Source organism: Chrysemys picta, chromosome 5 (assembly GCF_011386835.1).
Source record: "Chrysemys picta bellii isolate R12L10 chromosome 5, ASM1138683v2, whole genome shotgun sequence".
Taxonomy (NCBI): domain Eukaryota; kingdom Metazoa; phylum Chordata; order Testudines; family Emydidae; genus Chrysemys; species Chrysemys picta.
Window position 1 is genome coordinate 40,419,814 of NC_088795.1, and position 16,236 is coordinate 40,436,049.

The 16,236-nt window shown below is 42.3% G+C and overlaps 1 protein-coding gene and 1 long non-coding RNA gene across 8 annotated transcripts in view; one reads left to right on the plus strand and one right to left on the minus strand.

The window, feature by feature from the left end:
* Nucleotides 1-6,316, minus strand: part of LOC122172381 (uncharacterized) — a 45,841-nt gene extending 39,525 nt beyond the window's left edge. Inside the window, exon 1 of the long non-coding RNA XR_006172654.2 lies at nucleotides 6,093-6,316. This is a non-coding gene — a long non-coding RNA (uncharacterized LOC122172381). The remainder of the gene's footprint in view (nucleotides 1-6,092) is intronic.
* SYNPO2 (synaptopodin 2) overlaps nucleotides 1-16,236 on the plus strand; it is a 115,426-nt gene that overhangs the window by 49,429 nt on the left and 49,761 nt on the right. The gene's annotated exons all lie outside the window — the stretch shown is intronic.

The following is a 16,236-nucleotide window of genomic DNA, read 5'->3' on the forward strand; positions in this document are numbered from 1 at the left end:
AGACCAGAGTTTCTCAAATTGGGGGTCCTGACCCAGAAAAGAATTGCAGGGGGGTCACAAGGTTATTTTAGGGGGGATCGTGGTATTGCCACGCTTACTTCTGCATTGCCTTCAGAGCTGGGCGGCTGGAAAGCGGTGACTGTTGGTCGGGTGCCAAGCTCTGAAGGCAGCGCCCCACCAGCAGCAGCACAGAAGTAAGGGTGGCAATACCATACCATGCCATCCTTACTTCTGTGCTGCTGCTGGTGGTGGCTCTGCCTTCAGAGCTGGACTCCCAGCCAGCATCCACCACTCTCCAGCTGCCCAGCTCTGAAGGCAGCACCGCTGCCTGCAGCAGCACAGAAGTAAGGGTAGCAGTAACACAACCTCCCTAGAATAACATTGTGACCCTCCCACCCACAACTCCTTTTTGGGTCAGGATCCCTACAATTACACCACCATGGAATTTCAGATTTAAATAGCTGAAATAATGAAATTTACTATTTTTAAAATCCTATGACCATGAAATTGACCAAAATGGACTGAATTTGGTAGAGCCCTACTTATGATACCACATCAAACAACATGTGAGAAGTAAGATGTAGAAGCACAGAAATGGCTATATCAGAATGAACTAGTTGGCCAATACTAAACAAGTGGGATGCATTTCTCTCTGGTCTCAGCTGGATCAGTTTACGCCCTGGTGGATAAGGATTATTCAACTTCGAAATTTTGATGCTTACCTAGTTTAAAGGGTTGCTGTAAATTTACAGATCATGTTTTAACAACTATCATTGCTTGCCTTAGTAGCAAGATCTTCAATTTTTAATACTCCGTGTTTTAGAATTCTGATTTATTTTTTGTTATTATTAATAATTATTGCAGTGATGTTCCAAACAGGGCTGTTTGAAAATTTCCTATTAAATTGCTTTTCTTCAGAAAACGATTTTCAACAAAACAAAAATTTCTGCAGACAGTGTCTGCTTTCCTTGAAAACTTGCAGTTTTTTTTGTCAGAAAACCAAAAACTGGAAATTTTGGGCTGAAAATGTATAGGTATTCAGTTTTTAGCCTAAATGTTTTCAGGTTTTCACTGAAAAGTCACTATTTTCCATGGCGGGGAAACCCATTTTCTGAACTCTACATCCAAACGCATGGAATTTTGTCTTTTTCTTCACTATTGTCTATCTCCATTTTTGTGTTTTTTGTTTCAGCCTGTGGTCTGTCTGATTGTCTCTCTCTCTCTCCACCTCAATCCCTCTCTGCTTCCTTCTCACTCACTCTTAAATTACCTACTCTCTCTCCCTCTGCAGCACATCAAGGAAATAAACTCTGCAGCATAATTTATTTTTGTGCATCACATAGTATAATCTGACAGTTCTGGTACACACTGGGCTTGATTTAATTCCCAAGGATGTTATTTCAATAAGAGCAGGATTGAGCCCCCAAACTAAAACAATTTTGTTTAATTTATTACATCACAGAATTAAAAATGTCCTTCATACATATGAACTGTGGCATAGATTTCTGATGGGGAATGACCAGGAAAAGTGGTTGTAAAGAAATATTATATTTCTCCCCGGTTGTTCGTAAATTTTTCTCTCCCTCAGCAGTGGCTTCACTGCCCTCTACTGTCCTAGCTGAGAACAATGATACAGAATCTGTTGATTTCAGGCAAAACCATTACTACCAACTTAAGAGAACATTTTGTTTTGCTGACATGCCAGATGAAACTTTACCAGCCTTGGAAACATTGGACCAATGAAATAGCTAAAAATCTGAACTATTTTTTGTGAAGAGCAAGACCTTCTACTAATAGCAGAGCTTTCCTTTAAAATAACACAGAATTTCACCAAAGGTCTTTGGAATTGTTTTATGAAAGTGAGATATATGTACTAAATTACTCTGTATCACAAAAAGACTTAGGGTAAAATTTTCATATATATCCAAATGAGAGCAGTTTCTAACTCTTATTTTTAAAAGTGACAGATGCTAAGGGGTCTAAGTCTCACTGAAAGTCAGTGGGACTTCTGTTGATAAGTGCCTCAGTCACTTTTGAAAATTGAACGTAGGCGCCTAAGTCACTTAGACCTTGCAACACTAAGTGGAGCAATGTCTAAATAGCTTTGAAAATTTGGGTCTTTTGAAAATGTTATCTACAATGACAGAAAAGAAAAACAAAAACATGAGTCCCATAGAGCTGGGCATTAGGGTAAAAAAGGGTGGGAATCTGTGATTGGTATAATGCCATGCTAGTTCATGTTTAGTATGACAGGACCACCATGGCCACTTCTATAGCTTCACTACTAGAATGCCATATTATAGGTATTTAGATTAGGGTTACCATATTTAAAAAATAAAAAAAGAGGACACTCCACGGGGCCCTGGCCCCACCCCTTTCCCACCCGGCCCCGCCCCAACTCCGCCCATTCCCCAAAGTCCCCTCCCTAACTCCCCCGCCTCCCTCCCAGCCACGCGAAAAGGGCTGCCCGAGCACTACCGGCTTCACGGTTTGCCGGGCAGCCTCCAGACCCTGCGCCCACGGCCGGCGCTTCCCCAGCACAGCTGGAGCCCGGGAGGGGAAGCACCCAGCCGGGGGCGCAGGGTCTGGAGGCTGCCCGGCAAACCCGTGAAGCCGGTAGCGCTCGGGCTTTGGGCAGCCCCCTTGCCTCCGGACCCTGCGCCCCCGGCCGGGCACTTCCCCTCCCGGGCTCCGGCTGCTCTGCTCCTCCCCTGACTCTTCGGCTCTGTTTAAGAGCCAAGCTGCCCGAGCCAGCGCTACTGGCTTCGGGCAGCCCCCATGCCTCTGGACCCCAGCCGCCGGAGCAGAGCAACTGGAGCCCGGGAGGGGAAGTGCCCAGCTGGCAGCTCGGGGTCCGGAGGCATGGGGGCTGCCCGAAGCCGGTAGCGCTGGCTCGGGCAGCTTGGCTCTTAAACAGAGCCAAAGAGTCAGGGGAGGATCAGAGCAGCTGGAGCCCGGGAGGGGAAGCGCCCAGCCGGGGGCGCAGGGTCTGGAAGCTGCCCAGCAAACCATGAAGCCGGTAGTGCTCGGGCTTCGGGCAGCCCCTATGCCTCCGGACCCTGCGCCCCTGGCCGGGCACTTCCCCTCCCCGGCTCCAGCTGCTGTGCTCCTCCCCTGACTCTTCGGCTCTGTTTAAGAGCCAAGCTGCACGAGCCAGCGCTACGGGCTTCGGGCAGCCCTCGTGCCTCCAGAGCAGCTGGAGCCGGAGCAGAGCAGCTGGAGCTGGGGAGGAGAAGTGCCCGACCAGCGGCTGGGGTCCAGAGGCAAGGGGGCTGCCCGAAGCCGGTAGCACTGGCTTGGGCAGCTTGGCTCTTAAACAGAGCCGAAGTCTGAGTCTGGGGAGGAGCAGAGCAGCCGCGGGAGAGGAAGTGCCCGGCGGGTATTTTTCCCGGACATGTTCGGCTTTTTGGCAATTCCCTCCGGACGGGGGTTTGATTGCCGAAAAGCCGGACATGTCCGGGAAAAAACGGACGTATGGTAACCCTAATTTAGATCTTAATTCATAAATCTGCTGAGCACTTCTTCTCAGTGTGCATTCGAACAATGCTGAAATAATTATTTGAGCAATGATCATTGCGATTCAGAATGACTGACCAAGATGAATAGCTGGCCAAGAGACCACTAAAACCAGCCAATTAATAATCCCCAGGAAATGCCTTGTGCTGAGGTTTGTGTATACATGAATTGTACATTCACTGAAAATTATTATCATATGGTATATTTCAGAAATGTCTGTTTTGTGTAGAGCTTGGCCTTAAGCTGCAAAATTGGATCTGGATCTGAAAACCGTTCTCAATCCAAGAATGCTACCTTTAAGTGGTTACTTCACACACACACACACACACACACACACACACACACACACACACACATTAATATGTTATTAATATATAATAATATATTATGTTATTATTTTACTATTAAAGTAGCACTCTGGTCTGTTGAGAGAAATTTGGGGCCCAGGTGCATCATGTTCATTGCCCCCCCTACTCCCCATTTCATCCCAGTTACAGATGTTTTGGGGCCCTCCTTGAGCTTGGGGCCCCAGTACAATTGTCTCCCATTTCCTCACACTCTCATCAGCCCCGGTAGCACTCAAAGGCACCCGTCAGGATCAGGGTTCTGTTGTGTTGGGTACTGTATGAATGAAGTTGAAGAGACAATCCCTGTCTCAGAGAGCTAACAGTATACATGCCTGGTCTCCAAACTAACATCTTTGTATAGTGCACAGGGCTTGCACAGTCCTGGCAGTATTAATTTACATACTGATTGACATTTAGTTATCAATAGAAGACCATTTAGGCACTATCCTCACTGTGGCTGACACCATTTTAGCACCGATCATGTTTAAACACAGCAGTTGCTAATATGGTGTTCCCTATCTGATATGGAGAGGGATTTTTTTTTCAGAGAACTTTGCCAGTCAAATTACACAATGGCCTATCACCATAGTCCGTACTCTGTTGCATGGTTTTATAACATGATTCTCAATAGGAAAAGTTCCACTCCACACTGGTAAGAAGTGTGATGTACTTTTCAAACATATTTGTTACTAGAATGGGTTAGCTCTAATATGGACTGTTAAACAGAAATCTCCACACCATGCTAAACTGGAAATATAAATCTTCCTTAAAAGGAATATAACTGTCATACATCACAGGGTAAAGGAGAGAGTTACACACAGAGAACAGAACACAGATACACAATAGAGTGCATTATGAATCATGATGTTAAAGTTTTTTTATACGGTCACAATTCTTATTCTATATTTCCTGGATACACTTTTGCAGCTGTTCCCATTTTTAACATTATAGAACTTTGTTTGATGTTTACATGAACATCAAACACATTACACTTACTTACCTTCCCCCAACTCTGAATATTGTGTGTGCATATAGTTCAAGGAATACAGAACAGGAAGACATTTAAATACAGAAGAGAATCATTCTGTACTTTCCAGACACTGGAAAGTCAGAGATAAAAACAATGAATTCCTACTTTTCCCCCCTCTGCTCTCTGAACCCAGGAAATAACCTGAAAATTCCAAAGGACATGCAAGAAGTTCTCACTGAAAAGTTCAGACTTAGATAGCATGATACAAGAAATTTGAAAGAAATGTGGCCATTTTATCAAGTTTGAGAGAAACGTTGCTTGGAATTCTGTCTTGTGAAAGAGTCTGGGGAATTTAGATTTGGATAACCTAAATTATAAGAGATATTAGGGAAACAGAGAGGACTATGAAACATTTTAGTGCCAGGACTATTTCTCATTAAAATACATAAATCATATGAGTCCCCCACCCCTGTACTGAGCCTGGCATCGGAAAAAAGAGAAGAATTGCTTGCGTGTCCCTCTAGACTAGACCTGGAAAAAGGGCAACAAACTTGTAGTTTATAGAGGAAAACAGTAGACTTGGTACGTCTGCAGTGGTCCAGGAGTTGGGGTTGAATCTGGCTGTGGGCCCAGCTAATTTAGCAGAGGGACAGTGGAGAGTTCTCTGAACTTTTCTCTTTTCCATGGGCACCAGTGCCAATCTTACACAATTTAGAAGATGTGCACAAATTGCTTTGTGGGGGAAGGCAGGTGTACCTGTTTCTTCAGCCCCCCTTCTCCCCCCCCATCACTATAGCCACCTCTTTCCACATGCTGCTCCCATTACTCTCATCTCTTATTTAAAACCAAAACATTTACTGGATTGCTGCTGCTCCCAGATGCACAATTCTGGTGCCATGAAGGAACCTTGGGCAAGGGTTCTCCACAGGAAACCACCATTCTTGTTTGTCCCTTGGACCACTCCTTAAGAAAATGCAATAGAATTCAGTAGAGAACCAGCAGCTTTCTATGATTTTTTAAACATACAAGAGAGAAATCTTGGCCTTGCTGAACTCAATGGCAGAATTCCCATTGACTTTACTGGGGTCAGGATTTTACGCATAGAATTCCAGAGCAGGGATATAAATTTTCTGTTTATCGATCTATCAGCACACACACACACACACACACACACACATAAAATGCTCATTTACATTTCATAGGTTTTTAGAATAATTTCTGTATTACGGTACTGGTTTCATCGCTATTAAAAATCCTACCTTTCCTTAAGCACACTCTCTGTGGAGCAGGGCTCCTTCTGCTTTTTCATTCCTTGCTTGTGTTTGTCTTGCTTCCCCTTCTCTTTCAGCTTGTTTTGGCTGGGGTAGGGTAAGAGCGGGCAGTAGGCTCTTAGAACATGTTTTTCATCTGTGAACATTCCTTGTGTGCTGACTGGTGAGGACTGTATCCCCTCGATAAGCTTTGCTCTTGCAGGATCAAGGTGCACCCTAAAAGAAAAAAACTAGGGGTTAAAGTGCTTGACTAGTCTTTCTGTAAAGATAACCTGAAAGAATTCTATTCAGAATATCAAATGGCTGCAATTATCTCTCAGGGTTTTTGCAACGTGCTCAATTTAAAAATAAAATATGTTGCCACCAGCTGCAGGCTGGTCTTAGGGCCTCTGTTAGTGGCTAGTGTTAGTATTCAGTCCAGTTCCTTGTGGAACTGGTTATGTTCCTATAACCATCAAAATGGGCAGAAGTTGGAAACCTTTTCAGGAATGAATCAAAGGACTCAGACTGAACTCCCCAAAAGATAGCCCCTCTCTGGATCAGGTTGTGTCATATTGTGAGGTGGAACAGACAAGCAAGTAAAACTTCACTGACTGAAAAGAAGGTGTGTTCTCAGCTTTTGTTACAATAGCAGTGAAGACATGGCAACTTGGTTTTAACTCTGTTTAGCAGTTCCAGTTATACCCTGGGGAATTGGGGTTAAATTTGAGCTATTTACCCAAGTTAAAAGCCAAGATGCTGTGTCCTCATAGCTATTTTAACCAGAGCTAGCTAACCCAAGTTCAGGACACACTTGTTTTTTTTGGCGATGAAGACCCTTTAATGTGTGACCAAGCCGCCATATAGTGGCTGGTCACAACAACAACAGACTGCTCTTTATTTAAAGCTAATGGAGTTATTCCTTCAGCTGGAGTGGTAGGGGCACACATTTTTAATCTTAAAGATTTTAGGTTCAGTTCTCTCCATAGCCCATGCTGTCTGCATATATGTGATCTGACAACAGTTCATCACACTTGTATATTGCCACTGCCTGTGCTGATTCAAATTCCATTTTCCACAAGTATTAAATTAACTTTAAAAAACGTTTTACCAGTTTGCTTTGGTTTAGTATAAGATTCCCTTTAACCCAGTTTATTTCACTTGTTGATCTGGGATATTATGAATATACTTGCCATAGCATATATTCCGTAGCAGTTACATCAAATGACTCCATGTAAATTGAAAACAAAAACAATAAAGTAATGACCAAAGCATTTATAAACATATTTTTAATCTTGGTCTTTAATTAAATGCAGGTTTTTGTATAAAAAGATGCAGCTGTTTTCAGTAACTTTGTGTGCTTTTTGCTTTGCTGATTTAACCTCTGTCTATTCAATCAGAAAAGGTCTGATGAAATCATTGTAGAACCAGATGACTTACAAAATGGTGTTCTTTGTTTATAATGTAGTGCTATTAGTTAATCTTATTTGTCTATTATAGATGCCTGACCAAGATTTCAGTAACAAGTTATTGTATTTTTCAGAATATCTTGAACAAAGAGAAGAAAGGCTTAGGTATTTTTCCCCACTCATATCCTTCAGTCATATATAATATTTAATACCATTAAATGAATTGTCTAACAGAGATGTCAACGATAGCGTGCAGTGGAAACAAAAGGCTCTTCTCTTGTAAAGTCCCCCCTCCTCCTGAGGGGAGAAGGGATTTGAAGAGGTGGCAGATCCCTGCTAAGTGACTGCTCTAACCATAAGGCTATAGAGTCATTCAAACTCTTTCTCTGGCCCAATTAATATATAATTTTCAATTACTTAGTTAAGTGGAACAAATTCAGTAGGAGAGATTGAGGGTGCCCACATCAGGATGTCCCATAGCCTAGTGGTTAGGGCAGTAGCTGATCTCAGTTCCCATCTCTTCTCCCCCTCAAGAGGAGGGGGACTTGACCCAGAGGATCTCCTACATCCTGGGTGAGTAACCTATCCATTAGGCCAGGCGTCGGCAACCTTTCAGAAGTGATGTGCCGAGTCTTCATTTATTCACTATAATTTAAGGTTTCGCGTGCCAGTAATACATTTTAACGTTTTTAGAAGGTCTCTTTCTATAAGTCTATAATATATAACTAAACTATTGTTGTATGTAAAGTAAATAAGATTTTTAAAATGTTTAAGAAGCTTCATTTAAAATTAAATTAAAATGCAGAGCCCCCCAGACTGGTGACCAGGGCCTGGGCAGTGTGAGTGCCACTGAAAATCAGCTCACGTGCTGCCTTCGGCATGCATGCCATAGGTTGCTTACCCCTGCACTAGGCTAAAGGTACTAAGGGAGGTCATACTCCATTTTCTGTGAACTTGCCTCAGAAGTCTGATTCAGTAGGCAGTCTCTGATCATAACAAGAGCTTCACAGTACCCTGGCCAGACGCTTTCTAGGAAACTCAGTCCTTAAAGGCACATCCCCCTAATCTCACATCTTCCCTTCCAAGCTGTAAGTAACAATAACACACAATTATTAATACTTATAACCAACCTAATAAGTAAATTTACTAACAGCGTTCAATTGATCTTTGAGGGCCCCGTCCTGAATCAATAATGCTGCTCTCAAGAGCCGACAAGTCCACTTGTCCTCGTTGTATGTCCCGGGGATCCATTGTCTCAATCTGCTATGGCTGTTGCTTTTGGAGCCCCTCTCTGGCAAAACAGTAGACTCAGTTCCTGTTAACTCACTTCGCTTCTGGGATTTGGGAACGATGTCGCTTATTCTTCCATAGTGTGCGTCTGTCTGGGGGCATTGGACTCATATGACCACAGGGCAACCTCTTGTGACAGCACTGCTGTTTGTTTCCCATTGCAGATACTCACAGCATAATTTTCATGAAGTAGTGGCGACATTCTGTTACTGAACATTGCTAAATACAGATTAGAGTGTGACTTCGCAACCTTTTTCAGTAGGTGTTTTATTATTTTGGCACCATTTTTCACCAACCCGTTGGATTGGGGATAATAGGAACTAGCAGTTATATGACTACCCTCAAACTTCACTGCAAACTGCTTAAACTCATGCCCACTAAACTGTGGTCCGTTGTCAGACATTACTGTGCCAAGTATACCACATCTGTGCATATCAAATCTATTTTATCTAATCTCCTATTTATAGTACAGCATCTTCTAGTAACGGATGTGAGCATAGTAGTTTATGACGAGTACATAAATTTGTTTAATGTTGGCCGGAAAATACTGTCCCTATTTTACTCCAATAGGCCAGTTTTTCCTATGCCATCTACATGGGCTCTTTTGTTTGACTTGGCCTATATTTTTGGTATATGCGACAAGTCTTAACAGCTTCCTCATGTCACTGTTCATTTCAGGTCTATATAAAATGTCTCTGGCCCTTCCTTTAGATTTTTCAATCCCTAATTGACCTTCATGTAGCCTTTTAACATATTTTTCTACAACACCTTAGGAATCACCATCCCGGTGCATTTAAAGAAAATAGCGTCTAACACTGAGAGCTCCCCATTCAATTGGCAACAGGGGCTGGGAATATGCTGCCCCCGCCATCTTGTGCTAATAGCCTTAATTACTTTCTGTAGAGGCTCATCCTGAAGAGTAGCTCTGGCAATTGCAATCCATATTCTGTCTGAGGCAGGACAGACTTTTTTAATCAGATTGATATATACACAATCTACCTCTTGAATTTCCTCCACTGTACTTTTGTCAAATGTTCTTGAGAAGGTATCTGCAGCCACCAAATCCCTTCCAGGTTTATATTCAATTTGCAGATCGTACATTTGTAACTGAAAAAATAATCTCTATATTATTAAGAAAGGGAGTTGCCAGGCCCCTTTTGGGAATGGCAATAAGTGGTTTATGGTCAGTTTCAGTTTAAGATAGGGCTTCTATAAATAAAGACATGAAACTTTTTTCACTCATGAACTAAAGCCAAAGTTTCCTTCTCTTTTCTCTGGTACTATTACAAATCATATCTTTTCCAATTTGATATTTACATATACATTTAGGTCACCTACTCCCTTAGTGGGGATAAGATCACCACTGTAAATCCCAAATTTCCCCCATTTACCTTTTACTGCCTGTGACTTTTCTTTCAGTGCTAATAGCTCTCTTAGTGGCACCACATTTGTGGTTCTGCTGAGAGGCAGGAGATTCAGGTTAAAATCCTCATGCAGCAGGACAGTTGAATCAGGGTCTCCCACTTCTCAGGTGATTGCTCTAACCATTTGGCTACAAGTTACAATTTAGGCACCATGACCTCCTCTGTCCAGGTTTTGCATGGGGCCTAATCTGGTAGGCATGCTCTGAGCTTCCTACTGGATGAGGACTTACAATGAGTTCTGTTAAGCAAAGGAACATCTGTTATTGCTTGGCTTGTGAATCGCACTGGTGCTTACGTGGCTGAATGCCTAGAACAAGGCAGCAGTGCCCATGTCCAGAGGCAGAAATTTAGGTGCCTAGAGAATTTTACTTTGAAAACTTAAGTGCCTAAACCCCAGATTTAGATGCCAAAGTTCCTGTTTTAGGTGCCCTAAAATCCACAAAACCCCTGCCTGGCTGCCACCTAACCATGTAGGTGCCTAAACTCACTTGACACTTAAGACCCTTTGTTGATCTGGGCCTTGGTGCTTACAAGAACTCTGCTTTACCCTGAGTCTGAGTCCAGCTCAGGTGCATAATGAAAGCTTCACAGAGCCCCATCCAGATTCAGTCTAGAAAGCTCAGCCCTTAAAGCCACAGCCCCCAATACCACAGTGTATATAGTTCTGTGTATTTTCCTTTTCATTATAAAAGCACGCAAATGTACAGTCCACAAAGATATGAATTAACCTTTACAGTTCCTTGGTGGGTGAGAGTAGAGAGCTGCGATTAAGGGGTGTAGAAGGCCAGTCCCATAGTGGAACTGGTTCAGGGATTGGGGAGAGGCAGATTAGGAATCCTGTCTAAGATTGACATCTGGGAAGTGGATTAAGGGGAATTCATGTCTTTTGTGTGTGTCATGAAGAAGCCAGTGGTGAGAGGGGGCATTCGAGAAGAAGAAGAGAATTGCAGTGAGGAGGAGGGTTCTTTGGGTGCTTTCTAGGTATACTAGATGAATAAGAGACCCGGGAGGGTGTAAAACGTCTTGTAGAAAGGATGGGGAGAGTGGGATGAGCAGTTTAGAAGAGAATTAGAAGCTTTAAGGATGGAATGGGAGAGATGAGTAGCTGATATTTTCTTAGTACTCTAGAGTGAATGCTGTATTGCACTGGAACTCCTACTAAATTTCTTATTGTAGTATGGCTGTATGACTAGTTCTCTGACATTCAACATGATTAATTGCTGTAATTACCTGCCAATTATGATAGTGTTTTGGATTATAACTAATTAACAACAAAGGTGCTGGTTATACTCCTTTGTTTGGATTTTGGCATGGTCTAGAACTTTGCCAGTAGGGGGCAGCATTGCTTTATTTTAAAAGCCTTGAATAGTTTAACTCTGTCTAACCTCTTTCTACTTTTTCTTAGGTCATGTTGAATAGTCCCTACAATTACATGGAAAATGTCCTGTGTCACCATAATGTTGTCAGGCTGTTCTGTTTAAATCTCTTCTATTATATTAAAAAATGATGCAGCTATTTTAAAAGATGAGTTATATAGTTTGAAGAAAGCAAGAGTTTTGTAAACCAGAGCGGGAGCACCTTGCCATGCATGAATTGCTTGCCATAAAGATTGGCACTTTATTTCTGCTAAAAATCATTTGATTTAGTAGGTATGCAATGAAATGATCCAGACTGTGCAGGGCTTTTCCTTGTGAGTTTCAAATGTCACAAAGAAGCAGAGAATGCCCTTGTGTTGCTGCTGTTCCTTGCTCAGCACATTTGGTGAGTGGGAGAATGTCTTGATCATGACTATTCAGCAATAATTGCCCAGACTTCTGCTCTGCCACCAGGCCAGGCCTGCCTTATCCTGTTCTGCAGCATGCCACTGACTGCTGCCTTGCCTTATGCTATTGGAATGTGAACACTGATTCCAGTTGCTCTGTCTTATCCTCAGAGTCTCATATAATTTGTGTGTTGTGGTTACTTAGTCCAGCGTGAGACAGCCTGACTCTTTATACTTTTAATTACTTGAAGAAAAACAGGTTAGATCAGGACTGAAGTCAGAGAAGTTACATACAACAGTGTAAAGCCAATGTAAAGAAGACTAGAATCAATCCAGTGCTGCCTTTACTTATCCTGATGCTTAAATTCGATAGCAGAAATGGACTCAGTGGTAATTTAGCTCTGATAGCTCATTTAGTCCTCACTGTTGCATATCCAGTGCAATTGGTAGAATTATAGCTGAAAACAAATTACTATCAAATCTAAATACCGCTATAGTAGGTATCAAGTATCTTATCCAGTGATTTCTTCATGGAGCAGGAGTAGAAACTTCAGTGAGTTTTCCCTGTTAGTCTATTACTAGTTTCCTAGTCTATTGTTAGCTTACTATGCAAAGAGGTCTCATTTCCATGTACTTGGAACATCCATGTTCCCCTGCATCATTGGTTTAATCATGAACCCTCTCTCATATTTTTAAAGATTAGAACATTATCTTTAAGGTGTTATGCTTTGGGGGAAAAGGAGAATATGTATATCTACTATTCAAAACCAAAATACCGGCCTGGGTTCTGATCTCATACTTCTTTTTTTAAACCATTGACTTCACTGGAATTCCTCCTGATTTACACACCAGTGTAAATGAGAGCAGAATCAGGCCCTTTTCTCCCCCAGTGAATAATGGGCATGCTGATCTGTTATACAAAAGCAATGATCTCCCCAGCACAGCCTTATATAGCTGGTTCAGTGGAGCACCACTCTAAAAATAGAATTCTCTTTGACACTGAGGTGCCAGGCAATATGAAAACTGTTATATTTCAAGCTGGAGTTTTGTAAGGTGCGCCCTGTGCTTCCTTTGTAAGTGTCCCACAAATGTGAAAAATGCATGATCTGGACTGTTGTGTATTCTGATGACAGGAGATTTCATTAGCATCCAACAAGCAACCACATTTTAAAAAATGAATAATAAAAAAAGAATGAATGCTTTGGCAAGAGGTGCTGGATTTACAGCCCTGGACACTATAGTTCTCCCTTTTCCACAGAGCAGGTACAGCACTGCCAGCCTCAGTGCAGGCTTCTCCAGATGGCCTTGCCACCGTGAAATATCCCTGAACTGGAGGAACCCCTACTTGGTTTCAGAGGAGAGGGATGAGCAAATATATAATAAGCAAATAGAAGTTTTGTCATGTTACACTGGAAATGTATTCCCTGATTCAGCCACAGACATTTAAGTGCCTTATAGGAATACAGAAAAAGAGAGCTCTGAATGATAAAGCAATGGTGGGATGATTCTGTAAAGTCCCTGCCTGGCCAACAGGACATAAAACTGTATGGTGTGGTCGCTGGAAACTAGTCAGCAGTGTGGGAAATGGCCAAGGGGCCTGAACTTGCCAGTAGCTGTAATTTTCACTCTGTTAGGGGTGAGGAGCTGAGGAGGAGAGTGTGTGCAGGAAGAGAGCACTTGGGAGAAATCATCTAATTTCCTTATGTTAGCTTAAATGGCATCTTTCGTTTGACCTTCTCAGTGTGCTTATGTGAGTGGGCACTGGGGGTGGGTTGGGGGGGGGGTATTATTGGAAAATAAAGCTGGTGGGAAAAAAAGAAAATTGTTTCCACCAAAGCTTTTTCAAACTTGTTTCCTCTTTTTAATTTTGAAATTTGAAAAACGTGGACCAGCTTTGCTAAGGAAAAATACATGTACTGGAAAAGGGACTGTGCCATAGAACAGGAGCAAGGGGAAAAGGGAACACAGCGGCCTTTATGGCCTGATTTTCTGAGACACTGAGTGCCCACAGCTCCTACTGAAGTCAGTGATAGCTTATTGTTAATGACAAAGACAATTGTCAACAGCAAATGACAAAGCCTGAAGTCAATGACAGCTGCTTTGAAAAGAAACCTAAGGGTAGGCCTAATCCTGCAGCGCACCAAGCCTTGAAATCCATGGGAGCTATGGTGTCAGTACCACTCTGGATCAGCCTTATTCAGGCATCTGTGTGCTTTGGGGATTGCTCACAAGTAGACAGTTCATAGCTGAGGGCTAAAAGTCAGGAAAGGAAGATATCATTTCCCACAACCAAGTAACGTTCGTTAAAACATCATGCTGCAAGATTATTCTCTTTTATCGCTGCTCATATAATTTCGTGCATTTCATGCTATTTTAAGAATTATATTATTTCTAAACAACAAGTCAAATGCAAATGGTTCCCAATGCCTTAAACCCTTATACGAAGAGCTGGGCCATGATTTGGACCCATCGCTACATAAGAGGTCCTTTCAGTCTCCATTGATTCCAATGCAGATTTCATATCTGAACCCTTTATTTCTGGGATAGACAGAGCTAAGCCTCTGATTGGAATTCTATAGTAAAACTTTCTGTAGCACCTTTTATTTAAGGAGACTAAAAAGCAATTCCTGAATACTTACTAATCCTCACAACGGCTCTGTGAAGGATGTATTATTGTACAGGGGCTTGTCAACACGTGAAAGTTGCCGCAATTTCACTTACGGTCTGATTTTTAAACCAGCAATCTAACTAAATCAGGTTAAAACCTAATTTAAATTGAACCTGTGCAACCTCTGAGTTTAGACAAGACCTGAAAGAGGCTAAGGGCCCAATATTCAGGAATACCCCCTTCAGTTTGGATGCCTTAATTTTTTGGTGACCAGTCTGAGGCAATTAGCTGTCTCAATTTGGGCAATCAAAGGTAGAGGCCACTATTAAAATTTTTGGTCAAAGGGATTTGCCCAAGGTAATAGATCAAGCTAGAGGTGGAGTCAGCGGCAGAAGTAGGACTAGAATCCAGAAGTTCTGTCTCAGTTTAAATCAATGGACAAACTGCTTCCCCAGTGAGTTCTTGAAGGGACGTATCCCTTTGAAAAAATGAGATTTTTTTTTGTTTCCAAATCTCCACCAATCATTTATGCTATTATTGGTCCCTTAAACATGGGGATTACTGCTGCGCCCCCAGCACCCATTGTTCCAGCAGTGCTGCATGAGGCTTGCTCAGCCTTAAAACCTTATTATTTAAGCTTGGAAACCCAAATAAAACAAACTCAGGACACTAGGTTTATTGGCCTCCCATTGTGGGCATGTATGTGCTGTGGGTGCACGCATGAACTTTAAGTCTTCATCCCTCTGCTGCCCTGTTAGTTGTTATTTTGAATCAGCAGGAGTCTGAAACTGATGAACCTCAGAATCCCCTGCTGACTCACAAGAAAAATGCTGTCAGGGAGAGCAAAGGGATGGCAGGGCAAGATGCATGTATGTGCACATTTCACATACACATCTCCACACAGAAAACAAAACCTATTCCACATGTCTGCTTGGTGGAGTTTTCCCTTCTCAGAGCTAAGTTGCTAAGCATGTTGCAGTCCTCAGTGTGGATAACAGTGATCAGGAAGTTATTCTGAAACTTGGAGGGGAAATTGTCAAGCAAGTTAGGAACTTGCTAACTGGATTTGCGTGCAACTTTTGTAACACCACCTGAAAAAAAAAACTTGCCTGGCTTCCTTGTTCACGACAAGCCTTAAACTTGGGCCAGGTTCACTGAGGAGTTCAGCAAGATTCTCTAACGTTGGCCACTTTTCAACTGAACATGGGGAAACTGTGTGAAACTTCTGTGAGTTTTGCCTGGTTTGAAATGAAACCAATCAAAGAATGGTGGAGCTTGGTAGAATTTCACCTTGAAAAGTGAAACCAAAGGGAAGGAGCTGCAGAATCACTCAAATGGAAACAGGTTGGGACCTTTAAATATGTTTGATAATCAGATCATTTGATTGACTGGATATTCCACTTAGAAATGGGCCCAAATCACTGGGTTTGGAACCAACTCTCAACTTTGTGCTCTCAGCTGAGCAGGTTTGGATCCAGGGGACTTTCAGGCCTGTGGTTTTGTTTTTAAGGGCCATCTATACTGGGACTGGTATTATTCTCAAAAGAACCCTATGGTGTATGTTAGTACAGGAAGATTATTCTTTTAACTGTTTTATTCCTTTAACAGCTACTCACTTTTTTTTATTCCATTGTATTATTGCATGATTTGACTATTATTT